The 24,534-nt window shown below is 45.6% G+C and overlaps 2 long non-coding RNA genes across 2 annotated transcripts in view; both read left to right on the top strand.

Moving 5' to 3' along the window:
• LOC143984281 (uncharacterized) overlaps positions 1-23,383 on the top strand; it is a 35,705-nt gene extending 12,322 nt beyond the window's left edge. Inside the window, exon 3 of the long non-coding RNA XR_013274767.1 lies at positions 23,187-23,383. This is a non-coding gene — a long non-coding RNA (uncharacterized LOC143984281). The remainder of the gene's footprint in view (positions 1-23,186) is intronic.
• LOC143984280 (uncharacterized) lies at positions 22,394-23,114 on the top strand. Its single transcript, XR_013274766.1, has 3 exons — positions 22,394-22,435; positions 22,549-22,719; positions 22,970-23,114. It is a non-coding gene; the product is annotated as an uncharacterized LOC143984280 (long non-coding RNA).
• Positions 23,384-24,534: the final 1,151 nt, after the last annotated feature.

Here is a 24,534-nt window from a genome sequence, read left to right as displayed (position 1 = left end):
GTAGTGCCAAGTCTTTATCTAACCTTGCCCTGAGAGGTCTCCATGTGTGTGTGCCAGTCGAGCAGGCCTGGGGCAGAAAGTCAGTTAGGGAGGAAGATCACAATTAGGGGGAAAACACTGCGCTATAGTTAGATATATATAAAGTAAAGGCCTCAACAGCCAAAACAGCAGCCAACACCAAAAACAAACAAAGTTCAGCAAATAAAGTAATAAAAATAGTGTAGCGCTTCAATGGTAATAGATGTAGTCAACATAAATTATAAGGATAATCATATAACAGAGATCATATAAATGATATAGATGCCTAGAGAAAAAAAGTCCAAAATTGGGCACACATTCCACAATGTAGCTGGCACGGGGGTAACCGAACCGTCACAGAAGAGGGAGGAATCACACTAGGCGAATGTATTCATGTGAATCTGCTTGACTGTAAACATCAGGGAAAGTAGATAAATACTTCTTACCAACTCTGTTGGACTCACACAGTCGTATGACAGTTGAGTCTGAAAAGGCTTGAGGTCACAATCTGGGACCAAGGAGTATAAGGAGGGAGGTCTGTTGAGCTGATGAAGGAACTCCAAACGGCTGTATGCCCGATAGTATATTTCTCAGATGGAACGTCAAGGTTGTTTGTAGTCCAGCTCAGACGCGGCCCGTTGCACTGATACTCCAATCTCCCCCGAATGGGGAGGAGGATATTTGGGGGTTTAGACCAAAGAAACGGAAAAAAAGGAAAAGAAAAAAGGGCTCCACATGGTGCAGGTCAAACGGTATAAAAATGGTAATTTATTAAAGTCAAAAGGTTATTAATGACTTTGTGATCACAAAATAGAGTAAAATGAAATTAAAAGCAATGTAGGCATGCCCCTGTCGAAGACATATGTGTCGAAACACGTTGGGCTAGCTGTTGGCACCCTACATTGCTTTTAATTTCATTTTACTCTATTTTGTGATCACAAAGTCATTAATAACCTTTTGACTTTAATAAATTACCATTTTTATACCGTTTGACCCGCACCATGTGGAGCCCTTTTTTCTTTTCCTTTTTTTCCGTTTCTTTGGTCTAAACCCCCAAATATCCTCCTCCCCATTCGGGGGAGATTGGAGTATCAGTGCAACGGGCCGCGTCTGAGCTGGACTACAAACAACCTTGACGTTCCATCTGAGAAATATACTATCGGGCATACAGCCGTTTGGAGTTCCTTCATCAGCTCAACAGACCTCCCTCCTTATACTCCTTGGTCCCAGATTGTGACCTCAAGCCTTTTCAGACTCAACTGTCATACGACTGTGTGAGTCCAACAGAGTTGGTAAGAAGTATTTATCTACTTTCCCTGATGTTTACAGTCAAGCAGATTCACATGAATACATTCGCCTAGTGTGATTCCTCCCTCTTCTGTGACGGTTCGGTTACCCCCGTGCCAGGGAGGAAGATCAGCCAAGCATGGCTGGTGGTAGCCAGGTGGGCTAGCATTTTCTGCATGCAAGTGGAGCTGGTATCAGTGGACACAGGGAAGCAGAAGAAAAGATGGCATGCTTTTCACTCACATTGTATTACTTTTGTCACAGGACTAATGCTGCTTACACACGATCAGACTGTCTGGCGGACTTAACCCGGCATACAAACAGTCAGACTTTGAAGCGGAGGTCCGCCGGACTTCCCGAATGAGCTGTGCAATAAATGATTTTGAAACCTTGTGTTGTGTTTTATTTACATTTTTTTCACAGGTGAATGGGTAGGGGTACATTGTACCCCATACTCATTCACATAGGATGGGGGGCCTGTATCTGGGGGCCCCCTTATTAAAGGGGCTCCCGGATTCTGATAAACTCCCTGCCCGCAGACCCCGACAACCAACGCCCAGGGTTGTCAGGAAGAGGCCCTTGTCCTCATCAACATGGGGACAAGGTGCTTTGGGGTGGGTGGCCCAAAGCACCCCCCCATGTTGAGGGCATGTGGCCTGGTACAGCTCAGCAGGGGTGGCTGCTCCCTCGTCCCCACCCCCTTTCCTGACCGGCTGGGCTGCGTGCTCGGATAAGGGTCTTATATGGACCTTGGGGGGACCCCCACAGCATTTTTTCGGCGTAGGGCTTCCCCTTTAAGTCCATACCAGGTGACGGGGCCAGCAACGTGTCAATCTCGCCTCCGAAGGCGGCGACATTGACCTCCTGCGCTAGACCCGTCTACCTGGAGCCGCGTTCAAAATGAACGGACTTTTCTCTGTGTGCGGGAAAGTCCGTTCATTTCAAAAGTCCGGCGGACTAGCACACACACGGCCAGATTATCCGCCCGGACTCTGTCTGAGCCTTCCTTGAAGGAGAACTTCATTAAAACCCAGCAACTGTTGGGACAATGAACACCTTGGCCAGGGCTATGTAATGCACAAAATAAGAGGGGGACTTCTGGGGACAGTTTAAAAGTATTTTTGTGTTTAAGCCATAGTTGGAAGGAGTGTGCAACTATTACATTTTGTTTTAGGATATTACGGTGGGAGTTCTTGTCCGACCACAAGAGACAAGGAATAAATAATGGTAGGATCGAGATATATTCAAAGGATATAAAATCCATATGGCCAGACCATTGTGCTAGCTGTGAGAATCTGGCCACTAAAAAGTATTGCCAGATGTTTGGGAGTCCCAGACCGCCTTTGATTTGTGATCTATGCATTAGGGAGTAGCTGAATCTGGGTTTTTTTTATCTGACCATATGAATTTATTAATTTCCCTTTGAAGTACATCTAATCTGGTTTTGGAGATGTTAACTGGGAGTGCTCTGAAGAAGAATAGAAGTTTTGCGAGTATTGTCATTTTGAAAGCGCAAATTCTACCAAGGAATGAAATATGGTAGGAGGACCATAATTTCAATAGTGAGCTAATCTGTGAAAAGAGGGGTGGGTTGTTCGATTTGTAAAGAGTGTTATAGGAAGCGGTAAAATTGACTCCAAGGTACCTAAAAGAATGGGGGCACTATATGAAGGGAAATTTTTCTTGTAAGTTGGATGTCATGCTAGGAGTGATGTTAATAGGAAAAGCAGAGCATTTGTTTAAATTTATACCTAAACCAGAGAGTTTATGATATTTATGGAGTTCTGCCAACAGATTAGGTAGAGTGATAAGTGGGTCAGTTAAAAATAGGAGTGCGTCATCCATCTGCATATAAACTCATTTTAGAATTCCTTAGGACCCTTGGTGTAACCTTTCATGTTGATGTTAGTTCTTATTGATTAATGACTAATTGAAGAGTAAGGGGGGTAATGGGTAGCCCTGTTATGGTGCCTCCACTAAGTGGAAAAGATTCTGAATTGTTACCTGGTATTTTGATTCTAGTTTAGGGGGTATGATATAGGGCATCAAATCCATGTATAAATGTATCTGATATTCCAAATGTAGGGAATAGGTGGTTTAAGTATGTCCGATTTACACTATCAAATGCCTTGTGTCTGTCAAGGCTTAATAGGCAAATTTGGCGAGAATGTATATTAGCATCTTGGATTATATTTGAGACCTATCTGATGTTATCTATTATTTGTCTGCCAGGGATAAAGCCGGTTTGGTCGGTATGAATCAAAGATAAAACAACTCTGGCTAATCTATCTGCTAGGATTCTAGAATCTAGAATTTTGTGGGAGGGAATGATCTTTGTGTGGTTTAGGAAAGCAGCTTTCTTTTGACTGGTCTTCCAGTCACTTTTTTTTCTTTTGTATTAATACATAGGCTGCAGGGAGCACACAGACTTGTGCATTGGCATATTTCTGCGGTTTAACCATTTTACCTCTTAACAATAAAAACTGACAGGGCTTCTAATCCTTCTCCACTGTATCCATCCCACTCAATATCACGTCATAAGATAAAATGCCATACATTTTGATGAAATAACTCATGCTTTATTTTAGCAGCTTTTTTTTAATAAACTGTAAAAAAATATTTGAGAGGAGCTATGAGTTATTTTATCTCAGATTTTTTTGTTTTTTATGTCAGACTTTAGGAGTAAAATAACTCTTAGTAAATTGAGCCCTATGTTCTCAGCACAGCGCTGTCCTGCCTTCTCTCCCACCTACATTACACTGCTGCTAGAGGGAAGAGAGCACAAACTTCCCCTCAAAAGCTATTGCAGCCCTGAACCGTGCTGTGTTCTGAATGGCAGGAGTGACAGCAGCATCACTTCTGTCATTCCGGTAGTGCGCATTAGCTGTCAGTACCTACTCTCCACATACCCTGTTTCCCCAAAAATAAGACAGTGTCTTATATAAATTTTTGCTCCCAAACATGTGTTAGGTCTTATTTTCAGAAGAGGTCAACAATAGCAGTCCCCATATTTCTTTCAGTTCAGGTTACCCTTAGGAAAAATATGTTTTAATGTTGGATAGAGCAGAGAACTAGGTAAGACAGAACCCCCCCCCATCAGATTTTTTTTCTGACACATGTTCATATTGAAAGATTTCCCTTCTATTTATGTTCCAGTACCAACTCAAATATTGGCATTTTCAAAAATGTGCAGTCCCATTGATAAATTGATAATGGTCACCAGTAGAGATTGGGGCTTTATAATGAGCACACAGCCAGCAATACCAACTAACTAATAAATCGGAAGTGATGTCATGATGATTACGGGTGTTTACAAGTCTCGGGCCAGCTGACAGACATTCCTGCTGGTCATTTGGGCCTCCCTGCGGTTGTAATAACCCGTATTAGCCACATTGTTTATTGTTAAAGAAAACCAACCGTCAGCTGCAGGCATCACCCTGCTACAGCCCCTTGAAGCCAAAGGCTGCATATTTGCATTACATCGGCGTGAAGGGGTTAAGTTACACCTAAATAAAAACCGACTTACATACAAATTCAACTTAAGAAAAACCTACAGAACCTATGTTGTAAATTGCAGTTATATGATATTTTTCAAAAATAAATCATAAATCATCTAAAAAGCAAGCCTGATTTTATTGTGGCTAATAATAAAACACATCCTCAATATCTACTCATTCTTATAGGACACTCTGTGATTTCATCATGTGAAATTGAATATCGATTAATATATCCCTCAAGGGCTGTGGCCAATCTCATGCATTTGAAGGATAAGGATAAGTTTTATCTATGAATTAATTCAGATACCAAAAATACTTTTCATATAGTATTTGAGGTAGGTCAATTCCATGGGCTGTTTGAATACTTGGCACTGATATGTATGTATGTATAAGCATTTCAAAATAACACTGGCCCTACTTTCCTAATTTTTTGTACACCCTTCCTTTGGCCAATCATGACTCTCACAGCAGATTGTGCTGTGATTGGCCAAAACATGCAGGTCAGGTGCATGCTTTGAGCAATCAGCAGCCGTCAATGCACTGCGATCTGCGACGCTCTAATTTACAGCCAACGCCCCAAATGTTTGTTTGTTCTCCGAACAAACGAACATCCAGACCATCCCTAGTTGCCATAACAACAGGGCGGGAAATTCTGCTGATGCCAACATTGTTATGGCAACCTGTAAATAACATGCCCTGCCTTGTCATTACTGCGCAGGTACGAGAATCCCATTCCCATTTGCTTCAGAATCCCTGAAGCAAATGGGAATGGGCTTCAGATGCCCACATCATGAATGACCATTGCCTGCCTTCTGGGATCCTGTGGATAATGACGATTCCGTAAGTAAGAAGATGTTTTACACTTACAGCAGTAACCTAATTTCAAATACCCTCTTGAAGAAGAAGACCTTTGGTTTACAAAACAAGTTGAGAAGTAACCATCTTTCCATGCCAAACTCTTCAAAATATTTGTTGTGTTAAGTTTTTAAAAACTAATAGATATGGATATATGATGCATATAGAGATGGGTAGATACTAAGGATATCAGCCCTGTTTTTTAGATATATTAGAAGATCTATCTTTTAATAAAATGATACGCGTTTTTAAATAAATTTAAAATGTATGTGTATCTTCTTTGTATTCCTCCTTGATGTCATATTGAGATGTCAGTACATCCTGATATCAGTTAAGCAGTGGACTATCAAATAATTGGCTTGCTTAGCATTGAAAAGCTAATAGTGGTTCAATCTAACCTCTTTCTACTTTATCCAAAGTGAAAAAAAAATTACATTGACTAAATCTACCTTTGAGGTAGTTTGAACGGTCAAGCCCACATTTCAATATTGACTTCTGGAACTGGACAATGGCTAAGACATCTCCTTTGCTTTGGAAAAGGTACATTTGGAAGTTGCATGCTATAGTCTTTCCTTGGCAGTTTGTGTTTCACTGAACAAAACACATCTTTCATTTTAATACATTTGAATTTTCTCCTGTCAAGCTGATGACAGAATGTGCTAAAGGAAAGTGTTGACAAAATAGGTGTGAAGCACATGTGTGTTCTTAAATATAGCAGACTGAATATTTTTCTATTGCGGTTTTAGAAATTGGAATGTAGTAGTGTCATAGTTACTTATTTATTTGTCTAAAATAATGTTATAGTATACGTAAAGTAGAGCTGAACTTAAAATGTGAAGATGTGCTATGCTATAGAGAACATCTAGAAGTGTTAATTGCCCCTAACAGTACATTGAAAAATGTACATGTGTTGTGAATTCCTCTTGAAAAATAGCAGTGCACTTCCCAGTACATAGTGTGCCTAGAGCCTCCTAGCTGTATATCCTCAGTGTGAGATCTAAGACACTGCTGCCTCTGACTGCTAATCTAAGGAGATTTGGAGTCAGATTTAGTGATGTCACTAATGTGCTGTTCCTTGGTGGAGGCTCTTGATATGAGGAAGCAAAACTCTTCTACGATTCTACCATGATTACCACATAAAGACACAATGCAGACCAATGCATCATACAGTAAGTCAGTGATGGGGAAAAGATCAGCTGCAGGGAGTCCACAGGCAATACTAGTATTAAAAGGGACCTTTACTCTAGATATAGTATAAGGTAAACAAGATATGCATTTAATATTCACAAGCCAGTTTGTTCTAAGTCAACTAATTGCCTACAGAACTGCCAGAAAATCTGTGTTGATAGAGGAATCGAGGTTGCAGGAAACAAAATTTGCCCTGTGTATGGCCTGCCAATAACTCAAGCCTTACCTGGAACCTGGAATATTATACCCTATAAAGTATCAAAGTATGCAAATGTAACAAAATGAAAATGTTCAACAAGAGTCCATGATGCACACCAAGATCTCATTGATGCACACCAAGATCTCCTCGGTGCTCTTGTACAAGTTACACATTTAAAAGAATGACTCAATAAAAAGCATGGTCAGGACTGTAGATGATGTGCATCATGTCCAATGAAAGCAGACTGCAAAATATTGGAGACATCCTCCAACGGGGCACCTGCTCTGTTCCTTTGACAACTATCCATGAAGATATTTCCACTAACTTCGGCAGAATTTGTCTCACTTCCTCTTGTGTCTAGAAAGTAAAGAGAAATTGCCCCAATGGATACAGACAAAACATTAAAATGGGTTCTATCCATTCCTTACTGGATGCAAAATCAAAAAACACATACCTTAGCTAAAAAAAACGAACAACACTCGATAGCAGGCAGTTTTTTTCTATAGAACAGTAGCCAAAGGTAGAGAAGAGTTAAATATACAGCTGGATGTGCAACTTTAAGCATGAGAGCTGGATGGAGGTTAGACTTCGGGATGAAGCCAAGATAAAAAAGAAAATATATGAATGGGATATTTCATTAAGACCAATATATACTGTACGCTTGTCTTCCCAAGTAAACAGATCATTATTCTGTACTTTAACAAAAACAGTTTCATTTGCATTTTAAGAACAAAGCTGCATCAGTCTTTCAAAAATTAAACAGTCAAAGCATTTCAAGAAAGCACTTAATCATATTTATGAGTGCTTTCATTTTTGCAAAGCATAAAGGGAAAGATTGCAGCCTGCACAGGATATTATTATCTCAGCTAATAATGCATTGTGCTCAGGGTGAATGGCTGGGCAGAGTGTAGGCAGAGGGAGAGGGCAGCTAAACGGATCTCATAAAGTCAGCTGAGCAATGAATATAAGATAACAAACACTACATGTTAGGGGTAAAGGACATAAGGAAGAGCGATCAGCTTGCTGACCAGTGGTGAAAATATAGAACTAGAATATCATTTATACACTGTTAGAGCCTACAGAACAGTCAATTTTACCAGGAGCAAGGCTGAAAGCTGTGGTTTGGTGTTCTTGGAAAGGAAGAAGGAAAGCTAAATAGGCACAAACCTTCTTTTTTGGAGTACTTCAAGCCATGCCACTTGTACCCTTATGCCTTCACTATTAAACACCATCCTTTTTGCACAACAACGTTAATATGACAGTTCTGCAAGATTAGATTTTGATCTGGTGCAGCTGTGTATGGTAGCCAATAAGCTTTTAACTTCAGCTTGTTCAATTAACCACTTCAGCTCCGGACCAATAAACACCTTAAGGACCAGAGGTCTTTTTGCAATTTCGCACTGCGCTGCTTTAACTGGTAATTGCGCGGTCATGCAATATTGCACCCAAACGAAATTTGCGTCCTTTTCTTCCCACAAATAGAGCTTTCTTTTGATGGTATTTGATTGCCTCTGCGATTTTTTTTTTTTGCGATATAAATGGAAAAAGAGCGAAAATTTTGAAAAAAAAAGATATTTTCTTCTTTTTGTTATAAGAAAAATCGAATAAACTAAATTTTAGTCATACATTGAGGGCAAAATTTATTCAGCCACATGTCTTTAGTAAAAAAAATGTCAATAAGCGTATATTTTTTGGTTTGCGCAAAAGTTATAGCGTCTACAAACTAGAGTACATTTTCTGGAATTTACACAGCTTTTAATTTATGACTGCCGATCTCATTTCTTGAGGTGCTAAAATGGCAGGGCAGTACAAATCCCCCCCAAATGACCCCATTTTGGAAAGTAGACACCCCAAGGAAATTGCTGATGGGTATGTTGAGCCCATTGAATATTTTTTTTTTTTGTCCTAAGGGATTGAATAATGACAAAAAAAAAAAAAAAAAAAAATTTTTACAAAAAGTTGTCACTAAATGATATATTGCTCACACATGCCATGGTTATATGTGGAATTGCACCCCAAAATATATTCCGCTACTTCTCCCGAGTATGGGGATACCACGTGTGTGGGACTTTTTGGGAGTCTAGTCGCGCACGGCACCCCGAAAACCAATCACCACCTTCAGGATTTGTAAGGGTGCAAATTTTTGATTTAACTCCTCACTACCTATCACAGTTTCGAAGGCCATAAAAATGCCAAAATAGCACAAAACCCCCCAAAATGACCCCATTTTGGAAAGTAGACACCCCAAGCTATTTACTGAGAGGCATGTTGAGTCCATGGAATATTTTATATTTTGCCACAAGTTGCGGGAATATTACAAACTTTTTTTTTTTTGCACCAAGTTGTCACTAAATGATATATTGCTCACACATGCTATGGGCATATGTGAAATGACACCCCAAAATACATTCTGCTGCTTCTCCCGAGTACGGGGATACCACATGTGTGGGACTTTTTGGGAGTCTAGTCGCGCACGGCACCCCGAAAACCAATCACCACCTTCAGGATTTCTAAGGGTGCAAATTTTTGATTTAACTCCTCACTACCTATCACAGTTTCGAAGGCCATAAAATGCCAAAATAGCACAAAACCCCCCCAAATGACCCCATTTTGGAAAGTAGACACCCCAAGCTATTTACTGAGAGGCATGTTGAGTCCATGGAATATTTTATATTTTGCCAAAAGTCAAATTACACCCCAAAATAAATTCTGCTGCTTCTCCCGAGTACGGGGATACCACATGTGGGGGACTTTTTGGGAGCCTAGCCACGTACGGGACCCCGAAAACCAAGCACTGCCTTCCGGATTTGAATATAAAATGCTATAAAAAACAAACTAACCAGAGTCACCCGTAACACTTATACGGTGATCAGTGGTGAAAGGGTTAACTAGGGGCAATCAGGGGGTTCAAATTTTTATTAGGTAGTATATGGGGGTCCCTGGCGCTATATAAAAACCTGACGGGGAACCTAAATAACTAACTGGCTAACCAGTGTCACCAGTGACACTTATACTGTGATCGCTGGTGAAAGGGGGTGAAAGGGTTAACTAGCAGCAATCAGGGGGTTAAAACCATTATTGGGTAGTATATCGGGGTACCTAGCGCTATAAAAACCTGGCGGTGAACCTAAAAAAATAACTAGCTACCTAGCGACACTAGCGACACTGATGCAGCGTTCAGAAAAATTATCGCTTAGTGACACTGGCAAAAGGGGGTGAAAGGGTTAACTAGCGGCAATCAGGGGGTTAAAACCATTATTGGGTAGTATATCGGGGTACCTAGCGCTATAAAAACCTGGCGGTGAACCTAAAAAAATAACTAGCTACCTAGCGACTGTAGCGACACTAATGCAGCGATCAGAAAAACGATCGCTTAGTGACACTGGCAAAAGGGGGTGAAAGGGTTAACTAGTGGCAATCAGGGGGTTAAAAACATTATTGGGTAGTATATCGGGGTACCTAGCGATATAAAAACGTGGCGGTGAACCTAAAAAAATAACTAGCTACCTAGCGACACATGCAGCGATCAGAAAAATGATCGCTTAGTGACACTGGCAAAAGGGGGTGAAAGGGTTAACTCTAGGGGCAATCAGGGGGTTAAATCTTTATTGGGGGGTGATAGGGGGCTACTCTGGACCTAACACTAACTGTCCTGACAGTTTTTACTGTCACAACTGACACTGAATGCATTGATCAGTAAAGAAATGATCAATGCAATCAGTGACACTGTGACTGGGGGGGGAGGGGGGGGCGATCGGGGGGGGGGGATCGGGGGGGGTTTGTGTGCCTGTGTGTACCTACATGTCAGTGTAGTGTTGGTGCACACTTACTTTTACTCTTCTCCTCGTAGTCCGGTCAAAAAGACCGCCCCGAGGAGAATGACATCACTTCCTCCTTCCTGTGTAAACAATACACAGGGGAGGAAGCTTCTCATTGGCCAGGAGCGATCCAGAGGGGGTGGCCGAAAACCAACGGCCATCCCCTCATCACGGAGCGCTCCTGGACCGAATCAGACCGCCGTAAACAGCGGGAGGGGGTCCGATCGGACCCCCCACCCGCTGGAAGGCAATCACGTAGATGTACGTGATTGTGCCTGCCTGTGCCATTGTGCTGACGTACAATGGCAATACGGCGGTCCTTAAGTGGTTAAGCTTTGACAAAAAACGCCTGGAAGCTGATTGGCTACCATGCATAACTGTACCAGATTTTGCATTCCCCAGTTTTTTATTTTTAAATATATTTTTATTGAAAGGTGAAAATCATACATATTATAACAGCAAACAGTAATGTCGATGGTAACATATTTATGGTTGTCCCAGTTTTAGTAAATCAATCTGTGACTCTCACCAATAACTGAAGGGCAAAGGGGACTAAAGAGGTCATAGTAGCAAAATGTAACATTGTTCAAGCAACAGATTTAAAAAAATAAAAAGATAAATAGAATAAGCGTAGTCAAAGCATAGCCAGAGTCCAGTAACCAGATCGAGTAGTCAGTCAGTCCAGAGTTCAATAACCAGATCAGGTAATCAGCCAGGCCAGAAGTCTGGGATCCAAGTGGAGCAACAGCAAGCAGGGTAAGGGGCCAAAAGAGAGGTCAGCAAGCCAGTCTTTAAACAGAACCGCAGGAGATGGTTTCTTGTGATGTGACCAAGGCGAAGGCAGAGTGAGCTGGACAGCTTAAAGTAGGCAGGTCAGATGAGCAGGATAAGTAACAGCTGGTAACTGTGGAGAGATGAGAGCTGGCAATTAGCCGACAGCTGAGCAACCAGCCCAGAGAAGGAAGGGCTAAGCCAGCCCTGATGGTACCCCTCCTCAATGACCCCTCTCCCTCGAAGGGCCACTGGGCTTGAGGGAAAAATGTCTATGGAACTCGCAGAGGAGGACAGGGGCATATTCGTCTGAGGATGAAACCCAGGAGCGTTCCTCCGGACCGTACCCCTTCCAATGAACCAGGTACTGTATGCACCCACGGAACCTACGGGAGTTAACAATAGATTGTACCTCATACTCCTTATGGTTCTCAACCTGAATAGGGTGAGGACGTGGCACTGAGGTGGTAAATCGGTTGCAGATCAACGGTTTCAATAAGGAGACATGAAACACATTTGAGATGCGCATACTAGGAGGAAGGTCCAACACGTAAGCCACTGGGTTAATCCTGTGAAGGATACTGAAAGGCCCAATAAACCGAGGTGCAATCTTAAGTGAGGGAACACAAAGTCGGAGGTTGTGAGATGACAGCCAGACCCTGTCCCCAAACTGGTAGGAAGGCGCAGGCAGGCGTCTGCGGTCAGCATGGAGTCTGTACCTATCATTAGCATGACTGGACTTGTACCCAAGTGGAATGAAGACCACGGAGATGCTCCTCTAATGCAAGAATACTCTGCTGAACAAACGAGTCAGGCAACATGGAAGGTTGGAAACCATAATTTGCCATAAATGGAGAAAATCGGGAGGCAGAATTCAAGGCACTGTTGTGAGCAAACTCAGCCCATGGTAATAGGTCCGACCAGTTGCTATGGTGGTCAGAAATATAGCAACGTAAGAATTGCTCCAAGGACTGATTGGCTCGCTCTGCGGCCCCATTAGACTGCGGGTGATATGCAGAAAAGAAAGCAAGCTGGATTCCCAACTGTGCACAAAAGGCTCGCCAGAACTGGGAGACAAACTGACTGCCCCTGTCCGAGACAATCACCTTTGTAGCCCATGTAAGTGAAGGATTTCCCAAGCAAAAATGGAAGCCAGTTCCTTAGAAGTAGGCAACTTCTTAAGTGGAATACAATGACACATCTTTGAGAACTGGTCAACTACCATAAGGATAACAGTGTTGCCTTGGGAGTTGGGCAACTCCACAATGAAATCCATTAACCGGTGGGTCCAGGGCCTCTCTCCATTGGGTATGGGTTGTAGGAGGTCCACTGGAAGGTGTCGTGGAGTCTTACTCTGAGCACACACGGAACAGGCAGCTACGAAGGCAGTAACATCAGCCCATAGACTAGGCCACTAGAATTGATGGGAAATGGCCCAAATGAGTTGATTCCTCCTAGGATTGGCCAGCTGCCTTGGGAGAATGGTAAGTCTGGAGCAGTATGGAGACTATCTGGGACAAAGCAACAGTCACAAGGTTTCTTAAGAGGAGCATGGACCTGAGTAGCAAGAATTTTGTCACCCAAAGGAGAAGTAAGACTGGTGCGAACCATAGCCAAGATACGATCAGGAGGAATCACAGGAACCGGAACCGACTCCGACTTAGAAGGGGAGGAAAATTGTTGTGACAAGGCATCAGCCCTTACATTCTTAGTACCGGGTAAGAATGAGACAATGTAATTAAAACTCGACAAGAAAAGAGCCCATCGCGCCCTTCTGGGAGAGAGGCGCTTAGCCTCAGACAAGAATGTAATATTCTTATGGTTAGTAAGAATAAGAACCATCACAGTGGTACCTTCAAGGAGATGTCTCCATTGTTTCAGGGCTAAAATGATTGCCAACAGCTTTCTGTCACCAATCTCATAATTGCACTCAGCAGGTGACAATTTCTTGGAAAAGTAGCCACACGGATGCATAGCGCTCTCAGAGTTAGGACATTGAGACAGAAGGGCGCCAACTCCAGTCTCAGAAGTATCAACTTCTAGGATAAAAGGCAACGTAGGTTTAGGATGTGCCAACACAGGAGCAGAAACAAAGGCAGCCTTGAGAGTCTCAAAGGCCTTAATGGACTCTGGAGACCAACTCTGTGGATTACCGTCCTTTCTGGTCATATCAATCAGGGGCTTGACCAGTAACAAGAAGTTAAGAATAAACTTCCGATAGTAGTTGGCAAAACCCAGGAAACGCTGCAAAGGACGTAAACCCATTGGTCGAGGCCACTGTAGGACTGCCAAAAGTTTCTCTGGGTCCATTGAAAAATCAGTAGTGGAAATGACATAGCCCAGGAATTTAACCTGTTCACGATGGAATTCACACTTCTCCAGTTTACAATAGAGATTGTTCTCTCTTCATTTCTGAAGCACACGATAGATATCTGTGTGGTGGCTCTCCAGTGACTTGGAAAATATGAGGATGTCATCGAGATAAACCACCACAATATAACTGCAACAAATCTCGGAGGACATTGTTAATAAATTTGTGGAAAACTGCCGGGGTGTTACAAAGGCCAAAAGGCATTACCGGGTACTCATAATGGCCTGTTCTGGTATTAAACTACATTTTCCACTCGTCACCCTCCTTAATGCGCATGAGATTGTATGCTCCTCTCAAGTCAAGCCTCGTAAAAACCGTTGCTCCCTTGAGGCGGTCAAATAACTCTGTAATCAATGAATCGGGTAGGCATTCTTAATCGTGACATGATTGAGACCCCTATAATCTATACAGGGTCTCAGTTCATCGCTCTTCTTCTTCACAAAGAAGAAACTAGAACCAGCAGGAGATGAGGATTTGCAGATGAAACCTCGAGAAAGTGCGTCTGCAACATACTCCTCCGTGGCCTCATCCTCCAAGACCGACAAAGGGTAAACCCGCCCACGGGGAGTTATGGCACCAGGTTGAAGGTCAATTGCGCAATCATAAGACCGGAGTGGAGGCAAACTACCGGCTTCACCTTTGTCAAAGGATTTGCTAAAATCGCGGTACTATTCCGGCAGGGAGGAGAGTGAAGAGGTGCACAGGACCTTGGATACCTTCAGGAAGCATGTTTTACTGCATTGTGGTGACCAGCAAGGAACCTCAGCACGGAGCCAATCAAAAGAGGGGTTGTGCCTCTGTAACCAAGGATAACCAATAACCAGCGGAAACCTGGGTGAGGAAATAATTTGCAATTGGATTATCTCATGGTGAAGAGCCCCTACGGCCATGGACAACGGAACCGTCTCATGAGTCACATGGGCTGTAAAGGTCTCCCGTCAAGAGCCTCAATGGCAAGTGGAGTGTCACACAGCTGCAGCGGAATCTAGTGCTTCGATACAAAGGCAGCATCAATGAACAGACCTGTAGCCCCAGAGTCGATTAGAGCCTGTATCTCGATGGATGACTCAGCCCAAGAAAGGGTGACTGAAACCAGGGGTTTATCCTTCTGGATAACTGGGGACGAAGCAACGCCACCTAAGGTCTGTCCATGACAGGACCTCAAGGTTCAGGCATTCCATGGACGGGACAAGACTTCGAAAAGTGACCTGCCTGGCCACAATAAAGGCACATTCTCTCCCTCCTCCTAAAGGCTCTCTCATCCACAGAGAGACACGTGAAGACCAGGTGCATGGGTTCATCTTCGCTGACCAACTCGGTACCAGGAGGCATGGGAGGTGAGGGAGGCATGGGTGAAACTGCAAAGCTCAAATGCAAACGTACAGGAGGCTTCCACAAGCACTCCTTAAAGCGGGGTACCACCCTAAAGTGGAACTTCCGCTGATCGGAACCCTCCCTCCCTCCGATGTCACAATTGGCACCTTACAGGGGGGAGGGGGGTGGAGATACCTGTCAAACATAGGTATTTACACCCACTTCCGGGCATAGACTCCCATGGGAGTCTATGTCATTTCCTGTCCTGCCGCGCTGTCTGCTGGGACACGCACGGGTCCCAGTGACAGCGCGGACAATTCCTATTGCGCTGCGCGACTCGCGCATGCGCAGTAGGGAACAGGGAAGTGAAGCCGATTCGCTTCACTTCCTGATTCCCTCACCTAGAATGGTGACGGCAGCAGCCGAGAGCTGAGCGATCGATCGGCCTCGGCTGCCAGCATCGGACAGGTGAGTGCCCATTTATTAAAAGTCAGCAGCTGTAGTATTTATAGCTGCTGGCTTTTAATATTTTTTTTTAGGTGGAATCCCTCTTTAAAAGAAAGTCTTTCTCTGAGTCTGGAGTCAATGAGGATGGCAAATGAGATCAAGCTCTCCAGCTCAGTAGGTATATCTCGGGCTGATATCTCATCCTTGATGGAATCCAAGAGACCATGAGAAAACGCAGCCACAAGGGCCTCATTGTTCCAAGCAACCTCTGCTGCCAGAGTACGGAATTCAATGGCGTAGTCGGCAACAGTTCTCATACTCTGATGGACATGAGGCACTTGGCAGCAGAAGCGGAGCATGCAGGAACGTCAATTACCCTTTTAAAGGAGGCCACAAATTCAGGGTAATTCAAGACAACAGGTTTTTGCGTCTCCCATAGAGGGTTAGCCCAGGCCAAGGCTCTCTCAGAAAGAAAAGATATCACAAAACCTACTTTTGCTTCTGTCTGTGGGAAATGCCTTGGACAGCATCTCGAAGTATAGCTCAACCTGATTGAGAAACCCTCTGCATTGAAAGTGCTCTCCTCCACCAGTGCTCTCCTCCACCACCACACTCTCCTGCCCCCCCAGTGCTCTCCTCCACCACCACACTCTCTTGCCCCCCCAGTGCTCTCCTCCACCACCACACTCTCCGCCTCCCCCCAGTGCTCTCCTCCACCACATCACTCTCCTGCCCTCCCCCAGTGCTCTCCTCCACCACATCACTCTCCTACCCCCCCCAGTGCTCCCCACCACCACACTCTCCTGCCCCCCCAGTGCTCTCCTCCACCACCACACTCTCTTGCCCCCCCCCCAGTGTTCTCCTCCACCACCACACTCTCCTACTCCCCCAGTGCTCTCCTCCACCACCACACTCTCCTGCCCCCCCCTGTGCTCTCCTCCACCACCACACTCTCCTGCCCCCCCTGTGCTCTCCTCCACCACCACACTCTCCTGCCCCCCCTAGTGCTCTCCTCCACCACCACACTCTCCTGCCTCCCCCCTCTCTCCTCCCCCACACTCTCCTGCCCCCCTCACAGTTTTCTCCTCCCCTGTTCTTCCTGCCCCCCAACTCTCCAGCTCTCCCCATCCTTCTCTAGCCACCATCCCAGTGCTCCCCCCTGTCCCCCCCAGTACTCTCCCCCCCTGTTCCCCCCCGCCCAGCACTCTCCGCTCCCCCCGTGCTCTCCCCCGTGCTCTTCCCCCTGTTCTCCCCTGTGCTCTCCCCCCTGTTCTCCCCCCCAGTGCTCTCCACTCCCTCCAGTGCTCTCCCCCCTCTTCTTTCCACTCCCCCCAGTGCTTCTCCCCCCCAGTGCTCTTCCCCCCAGTGCTCTCCCCCCCTGTTCCCCCCCGCCCAGTGCTCTCCACTCCCCCCAGTGCTCCCCCCGCCCCCCCCACAGCACTCTCCGCTGTGGGGGGCGTAGTCGGCAACAGTTCTCACACTCAATGCCAATTCAATGGCGTAGTCGGCAACAGTTCTCATACTCTGATGGACATGAGGCACTTGGCAGCAGAAGCGGAGCATGCAGGAACGTCAAATACCCTTTTAAAGGAGGCCACAAATTCAGGGTAATTCAAGACAACAGGTTTTTGCGTCTCCCATAGAGGGTTAGCCCAGGCCAAGGCTCTCTCAGAAAGAAAAGATATCACAAAACCTACTTTGCTTCTGTCCGTGGGAAACGCCTGGGACAGCATCTCGAAGTATAGCTCAACCTGATTGAGAAACCCTCTGCATTGAAATGGATCGCCCCCAAATCGCTGGGGAAGCAGAGCGGAACCAGACATACCTCTTATAGAGGTAATACTCGAGGTGGGTGCCTGCACAGAGACTGGAGCAGCAGCAGGAATGGCCTGCGAATCAGGTTGTACTGGAGCAGCCACAGTGAGGGATTCCAGGCGAGCCATGCGACTCAGGAGCGTTTGTAACGCCAAGGGAAACTGATCCATGAGGTGATCTTGCTCATCCAATCTGGAAAAAATATTAAAAACAAGTGGATTGACTGTATCTTCTGAATTCATGGCCTTCGCCTAGTGTCAGAAACCATGAACCAGACCGAGACAGAAGTACAATTAAATCACACTTGGTTATTAATAAAAAAATACAAAGGTAAATAGAGTAAGCGTAGTCAAAGCATAGTCAGAGTCCAGTAACCGGATCGAGTAGTCAGCCAGTCCAGAGTTCAATAACCAGATCGGGTAATCAGCCAGGCCAGAAGTCAGGGATCCAAGTGGAGCAACAGAAAGCAGGGTAAGGAGCCAGAAGGGATGTCAGCAAGCCAGTCTTTAAACAGAACCGCAGGAGCTGGTTTCTTGTGATGTGACCAAGGTGAAGGCAGAGATGAAGTGAGCTGGACAGCTTAAAGTAGGCAGGTCAGATGAGCAGGATAAGGAACAGCTGGTAACTGTGGAGAGAGATGAGAGCTGGCAATTAGCCGACAGCTGAGCAGCCAGCCCAGAGAAGGAAGGGCTAAGCCAGCCGTGACAATGAACTAACTGCTGAATGACATTGATGGGCTTAAGTGTCAAAGAAAGGAATCAGGAATGTTTCAAAGCAAACCTTAAGGCAGGGGTAGGCAACCTTGGCCCTCCAGCTGTGGTGAAACTACAAGTCCCATCATCCCTCTGCCTCTAGGAGTCATGCCTGTGATTATCAGGGTCTTGCAATGTCTCATGGGACTTGTAGTTTCAAAACAGCTTGAGGGTCGAGGTTGCCTACCCCTGTCTTAAGGTATCCCTAAGTGTATCTTTTTTTCACAACAGTATCAGAGCCAGTAGCCTTTTGCAATGGGGCTCCACACCACCTTGCTTCTCTTCCAGTTGCTAAACTCCCCAACGTTGAACCGGTACAGCGACCATATCAGAAGCCCACCTAGTTTTACATCATTAGTAGACTTTACTCTCTCCTAGTGTTCATCTTTGTGTATGCCAAGGTTTTGTGTACCTTATGAGACCAAACCCAAGCAACAGATAAAGAAAACTTGCTGGATGAATGGGAAACCTCACCCCTACACCCAAATAATCAAGTATTTGCAAAGACTTGTGACCCTTTTATAGACAATAAAAGTATGCCTAGTTATGATTGATCGAAACTTCACAGTACTTTATAGGCTACTTTGCCTCAAAGGCATCCGTTCGCGCATCCTGCTTACCTTCAATGCCACAGGACAATTTTTGGCTGCTTGACTCATAATTAGTAGTCCTGGCAGGGCACTGTTACAGCGTGCAGTTCTCCCTCATCAATTAGATCTCAGCATTAAAGACATTTAAATAGTCATATCAATAATTACTGACTTTGGATTGGTTGCTACAGGGTAATGGCACTGCTTATGATTTTATCTACACTACTATTAAATAAATCACCTTGTGAGTCATGATGAATAAGGGCGAGCTCTACTGAATTCCCACCACGTATGAAATAAAATAAAAAGGCAAGGATTCAACATTCTGTTGGCAGCGTTTTCATTAAAATGTCAGAATGCATTCAAGGCGCTCACCGGCAGTACTTCTGCTTCTCAGACATGCTTAGTCATCCTTGTTTTACTTGGGGTGAGTCACAGAAAACATATACGAACATTTATTCAGCACATCTTCAGCTCATCAGTGTACAAGTGTACCACAATGAAAAATAAGAAAAGGCATTTGTACGTTATCAAGTACATCCCTTCTGTTCTCAGAAGAAACGAATTATGCTAAAACAGGTGCTAACACTGTATGTTAATCATATATTGGTTTGTAAGTGCAGCATTGCACAACGCAAAAAAATCATATCATATTAATAGGAGGAATTTCTTCCAAAGAGTGAGGTCAGGAATGTTGCTAGCCTTAGGCTAAATTGTGCCTTGTGTGAAATTTCACAATGTTACCCCCCCCCCCCCCCCACAAATAGGAGCTGCAATGAATATGTGAGTGTGGAACCATTGCACATATTCAGGATCCAAAATATGGCTGAATTTAACGTTATAGCTGAAGTTACTTTGGTGTAAGTGCTTATCCCAATACAAAATGTGTATTTCAAACTCTCAATCACGAAAAGCAAACTTTAGTAAATACATTGTAACTAGAATTTTAGTAATAAATGAACAATAAGGCTTTTCTGTTTTGAAATAGTATTAAACCCAAAACAAAAACAAAAAAACTAACATATTACAGCTTACCAACAATTAGATGCGAGCATGGGCGTCCGCAGCAGGGGGCAAGGGGGGTCAAGTGCCCCACCCTGGAATCCCCAAGGTGTCTGCCGTAGCCGCCGCCATGCTGCATTTTTTTCCCTTTTTTTTCATTTTTTTGTCAGCTGGCGGCTGCATCCTCCGCCCTCTCCGACTCCTATGGATCAGAGCGCTGGATGGCTCTGTTTACTGCGGCCGCTCTGTAACATGGCCCCGCCCCCTCAGACCGGCTCATGTGATAGTAAAGAGAATCAATGTTCCGCCTATCACATGAGCCGGTCTGAGGGGGCGGGGCCATGTTACAGAGCGGCCGCAGTACACAGAGCCATCCAGCACTATGATCAAGAGAAGGAGATGCTGCAGGTACAGCCCCCCCTATGTGTCACAGTACCTGGATAGGAGGGGGGTGTATCCAACTTATTTTATTGTCCCCAGTTTACCTTGTGCTCCCCTGCCCCCCCCCCCGTGCTCTCCTCCCCACCACACTCTCCTGCCCCCCTCCCTGCTCTCCTCCACCACCACACTCTCCTGCCCCCCCCCCCCCAGTGCTCTCCTCCACCACCACACTCTCCTGTCCCCCCCAGTGCTCTCCTCCACCACCACACTCTCCTTCCCCCCCCCCAGTGCTCTCTTCCACCACCACACTTTCCTGCCCCCCAGTGCTCTCCTCCCCCACCGCACTCTCCTGCCCTCCCAGTGCTCTCTTCCACCACCACACTCTCCTGCCCCCCCCAGTGCTCTCCTCCACCACCACACTCTCCTACCCCCCCAGTGCTCTCCTCCACCACCACACTCTCCTGCCCCCCCCCCCAGTGCTCTCCTCCACCACCACACTCTCCTGCCCCCCCCATGCTCTCCTCCACCACCACACTCTCCTGCCCCCCCCCCAGTGCTCTCCTCCACCACATCACTCTCCTGCCCCCCCAGTGCTCTCCTCCACCACATAACTCTCCTGCCCCCCCAGTGCTCCCCACCACCACACTCTCCTGCCCCCCCCAGTGCTCTCCTCCACCACCACACTCTCTTGCCCCCCCCCCAGTGTTCTCCTCCACCACCACACTCTCCTGCCCACCCCCAGTGCTCTCCTCCACCACCACACTCTCCTGCCCACCCCCAGTGCTCTCCTCCACCACCACACTCTCCTGCCCCCCCCCAGTGCTCTCCTCCACCACCACACTCTCCTGCCCCCCCTAGTGCTCTCCTCCACCACCACACTCTCCTGCCTCCTCCCTCTCTCCTCCACCACACTCTCCTGCCCCCCTCACAGTTTTCTCCTCCCCTGTTCTTCCTGCCCCCCCCCAACTCTCCAGCTCTCCCCATCCTTCTCTAGCCACCATCCCAGTGCTCCCTCCTGTCCCCCCCAGTGCTCCCCCCCCTGTTCCCCCCTGCCCAGTGCTCTCCACTCCCCCCAGTGCTCCCCCGCCCCCCCACAGCACTCTCCGCTCCCCCCGTGCTCTCCCCCCGTGCTCTCCCCCCTGTTCTCCCCCGTACTCCCCCCCTGTTCTCCCCCCAGTGCTCTCCACTCCCTCCAGTGCTCTCCCCCCTCTTCTTTCCACTCCCCCCAGTGCTCTTCCCCCCAGTGCTCTCCTCCCCTGTTCCCCCCAGTGCTCCCCCCCCCCCCACAGCACTCTCTGCTCTCCCCCCTGTTCTCTCCCCCCAGTGCTCTCCACTCCCTCCAGTGCTCTCCCCCTTCTTCTTTCTCCCCCCTCTTCTTTCCACTCCCCCAGTGCTTCCCCCCAGTGCTCTTCAGCTCTCCCCATCACTCTCCAGCCCCCAACCCAGTGCTCTCCAGCCCCCCATTCTCCCCACTCCTGTTCTTTCTGCCCCCCTGGTGCTCTTTATTTGCCTCCCCCCCCCCCCCCCAGCCTGACCCATTTTTCATGCTGTTAATGTGGACCAATACACTCAATTATCAGAGCCTTGTTATATGTATGTTGTTCTGTATGTATGTTGTTCTTTTTTCTTTGTTTTATTCTATACCTATAGAAAACATCTTATCTGTGATGTTATAAAGATGCCAATTGCTTCTATTAGGTGAGACTATTTGTAATGTTACAAATGTCCCCAACATGCTAATCCACTATTTGCCTTTTCCATCCCTACTACAGAGAAGCGCGGCGGGCGGCTGGGGATCCCTGTACGCGGTCCGAGGGCATAAGGAGTTGATCTCCTAGGGGTGGACATGCGCCTCTCCAACAGAACGGAGTCTTCTCCCTCATGTGGGGGAGAGACCCGTCTGTGCTCCCGATCCTGTGGAAGTTTCCATAGTGACCAGGAGCTAGTGTGCGCAGTCACGTAGTGACGCATGTGCACTAGGAGCGGCGGACCCGGCGACGTCATCACTCGGCGCAAGACGCCGCCCGATGTAGTCGCCGGGTTGGAGGATAAAAGGAGCCACCTGTTTAATGGCTCCCAGGCAGAGCACAAAATCCATCCGAACCAGTGACAGTGCTACAGGCTATACAGGTAAACATATCTATGGCAATGGGCTTTGCTTGCTTTTGGCTTCCTATGAACCATGTACTTTAAAGTGGAAGTAATTCCCATGCAACTAACATAATGTATGTTTGATCTACTAGAATAATTCTGGAAGCTAAACCCAACAAAGCCCTAATCTGCTTCACCAATTGAGGATTACTAATAGTGGACCTGTATATTATCAACCCTAAAAAAGTCTTGTGTGAATAATACAGTGATCCGTGATTTAGATTACAATCCGTATGTTTTGACACACACCTATGGTTGCATAGGTATGTGAACCCCTTATTAAAATTAAAAATTTATTAAATGCACCACACTTTTTCCCCTTTCTTCTCTCTCCTCCTCCCCCCCCCTTTTCCCCCCTTACCTTTTTTCTTAGTCCCTTCCCTCCCCTTCAAACCCACCCCCCCTCCTCGCCACCCCCTTTTCCCTTCATCCCCTCCTCTTCTTTTAGCCCATCACATAACTTTATTATCCACTTTTTGTAAATTATATATATATTTTATTTCTTTCTTATAGTTGGCTCTGTATACTGAACCTCCCGTGTCCGCCCTGGGGGTGGTAAACCCCAAATGGTGGGAGCCACCCGTGCTCTATTTTGGCCCGTTTCTGGAATTTCCTGCGGTGAACCGTATGCTTTGTAGTATTAAGGTGTTAAAAAATACTCCGCAAACTGTGATTTTGAGATGTTTGTTGCACTATGCTAATAATGTTGACAATATGTATTTAACTCTAGATTTGTACCAAGAAATTTCCTGAAGAAGCGTCTTTCAGTCACGAAACTAGTTGAAACACACGATCAACTTGGACATTAGTTGCTGTACCCTGAACTTTCTTATGTTTGATTGTACAATTGTTTATTGTTACTATGTTGATTGTCAACAGTTGTTTTTAAATTCATAATTCTTTTCAAAATAAAAATTATTTTATTTATACTTGTTTCGACCTGGGTATCAAGATAGTCCTCGATTCCATTGGGGGGTGCATGGTTGCCTGCTGTCAGAGTAGCCCTTGTCAATGTTTTTCTTCCCCCCTGCTTCTTTTTTGTCTCCAGCATAGAAACATGTTTTCTTATTTATCCTGTTGATTACATTTTATCATATTATATTGTTTTCATTTCTCAGATTATACTTTTGTCCAGTAGTAAACAGTAGGTTGGTTGGTCCATAGTAGAAAAATACACGAAATTCTTGAAATACCAGGTTATTTTATCAAAGCACTCGTGGTGGATCAGTACATTCATAGATCTGCAGTGTGATTTTAATCCTGACAACAATTAAATGGCTGCTACATGTTCTAGGGCCATTTAAAGCTTTGTTTGCAAAGCATGTGTGGTTCATGGGACTTGTCAGAGTCAGCAGCTTGCAAACAATACTTACAAAAATACTTTCTATACTGTATTTGTGACCAACTGATATGCACTTGTGATATGTTTAAGCGTGATTCGTTTGATTAACAGTTTAGATTAACTAATAACTATTTTGAAGAGGTTATTGTAGTGGAGGCAACTTAACCCTTATCTGATGCATTGTAATTACATGTTCTATGCTTACCATGTGTTCACTATGAATTCCCAGCAATACAAGAAAAATAAGACATAGATTGATTACTGAAAAAACAATCAAGTACAAATGTTAGCTCTTAGCAAATAAAATGCAAATCCCAGCTACCCATGACACAAGCTCCATGGAAGACATCAGGCCCGATGAAAGCAATGTCCCCAGCCAGAGGAGTCATCTCTATGGGTGACCAGGAGTATGGTGAGTGGGTGTTCATGGCACTCTCTGTTTCAGACCCACCATACATGTACATGTGCCACAGAAGCAGAGTTCTGCAAAACTGAAAGATTGGCCAGCGTGTAGGCCTGGACAAGCCCTGTTACACGTGGTCCTTGGCGGTGAGCTTGTGGGTCAATGAGTCATATTTGGACCCTTCCTACAAGCCTGTCACACCTAATTTCTTCTTAAAGCTGAACTCTGAGCAAAAACAACCCCGTCTCTCTCCCCATGACATACAGTGCCTTGAAAAAGTATTCACACCCCTTGACATTTTCCAAATTTTGTCATGTTACAACCAAAAATGTA

Source organism: Lithobates pipiens, unplaced genomic scaffold (genome assembly GCF_037356315.1).
Source record: "Lithobates pipiens isolate NorthernLeopardFrog02 unplaced genomic scaffold, aLitPip1_a1.2 Scaffold_16, whole genome shotgun sequence".
Taxonomy (NCBI): domain Eukaryota; kingdom Metazoa; phylum Chordata; class Amphibia; order Anura; family Ranidae; genus Lithobates; species Lithobates pipiens.
Note: the sequence above shows the minus strand (reverse complement) of the source record. Positions and strands in the feature narration are given on the sequence as shown.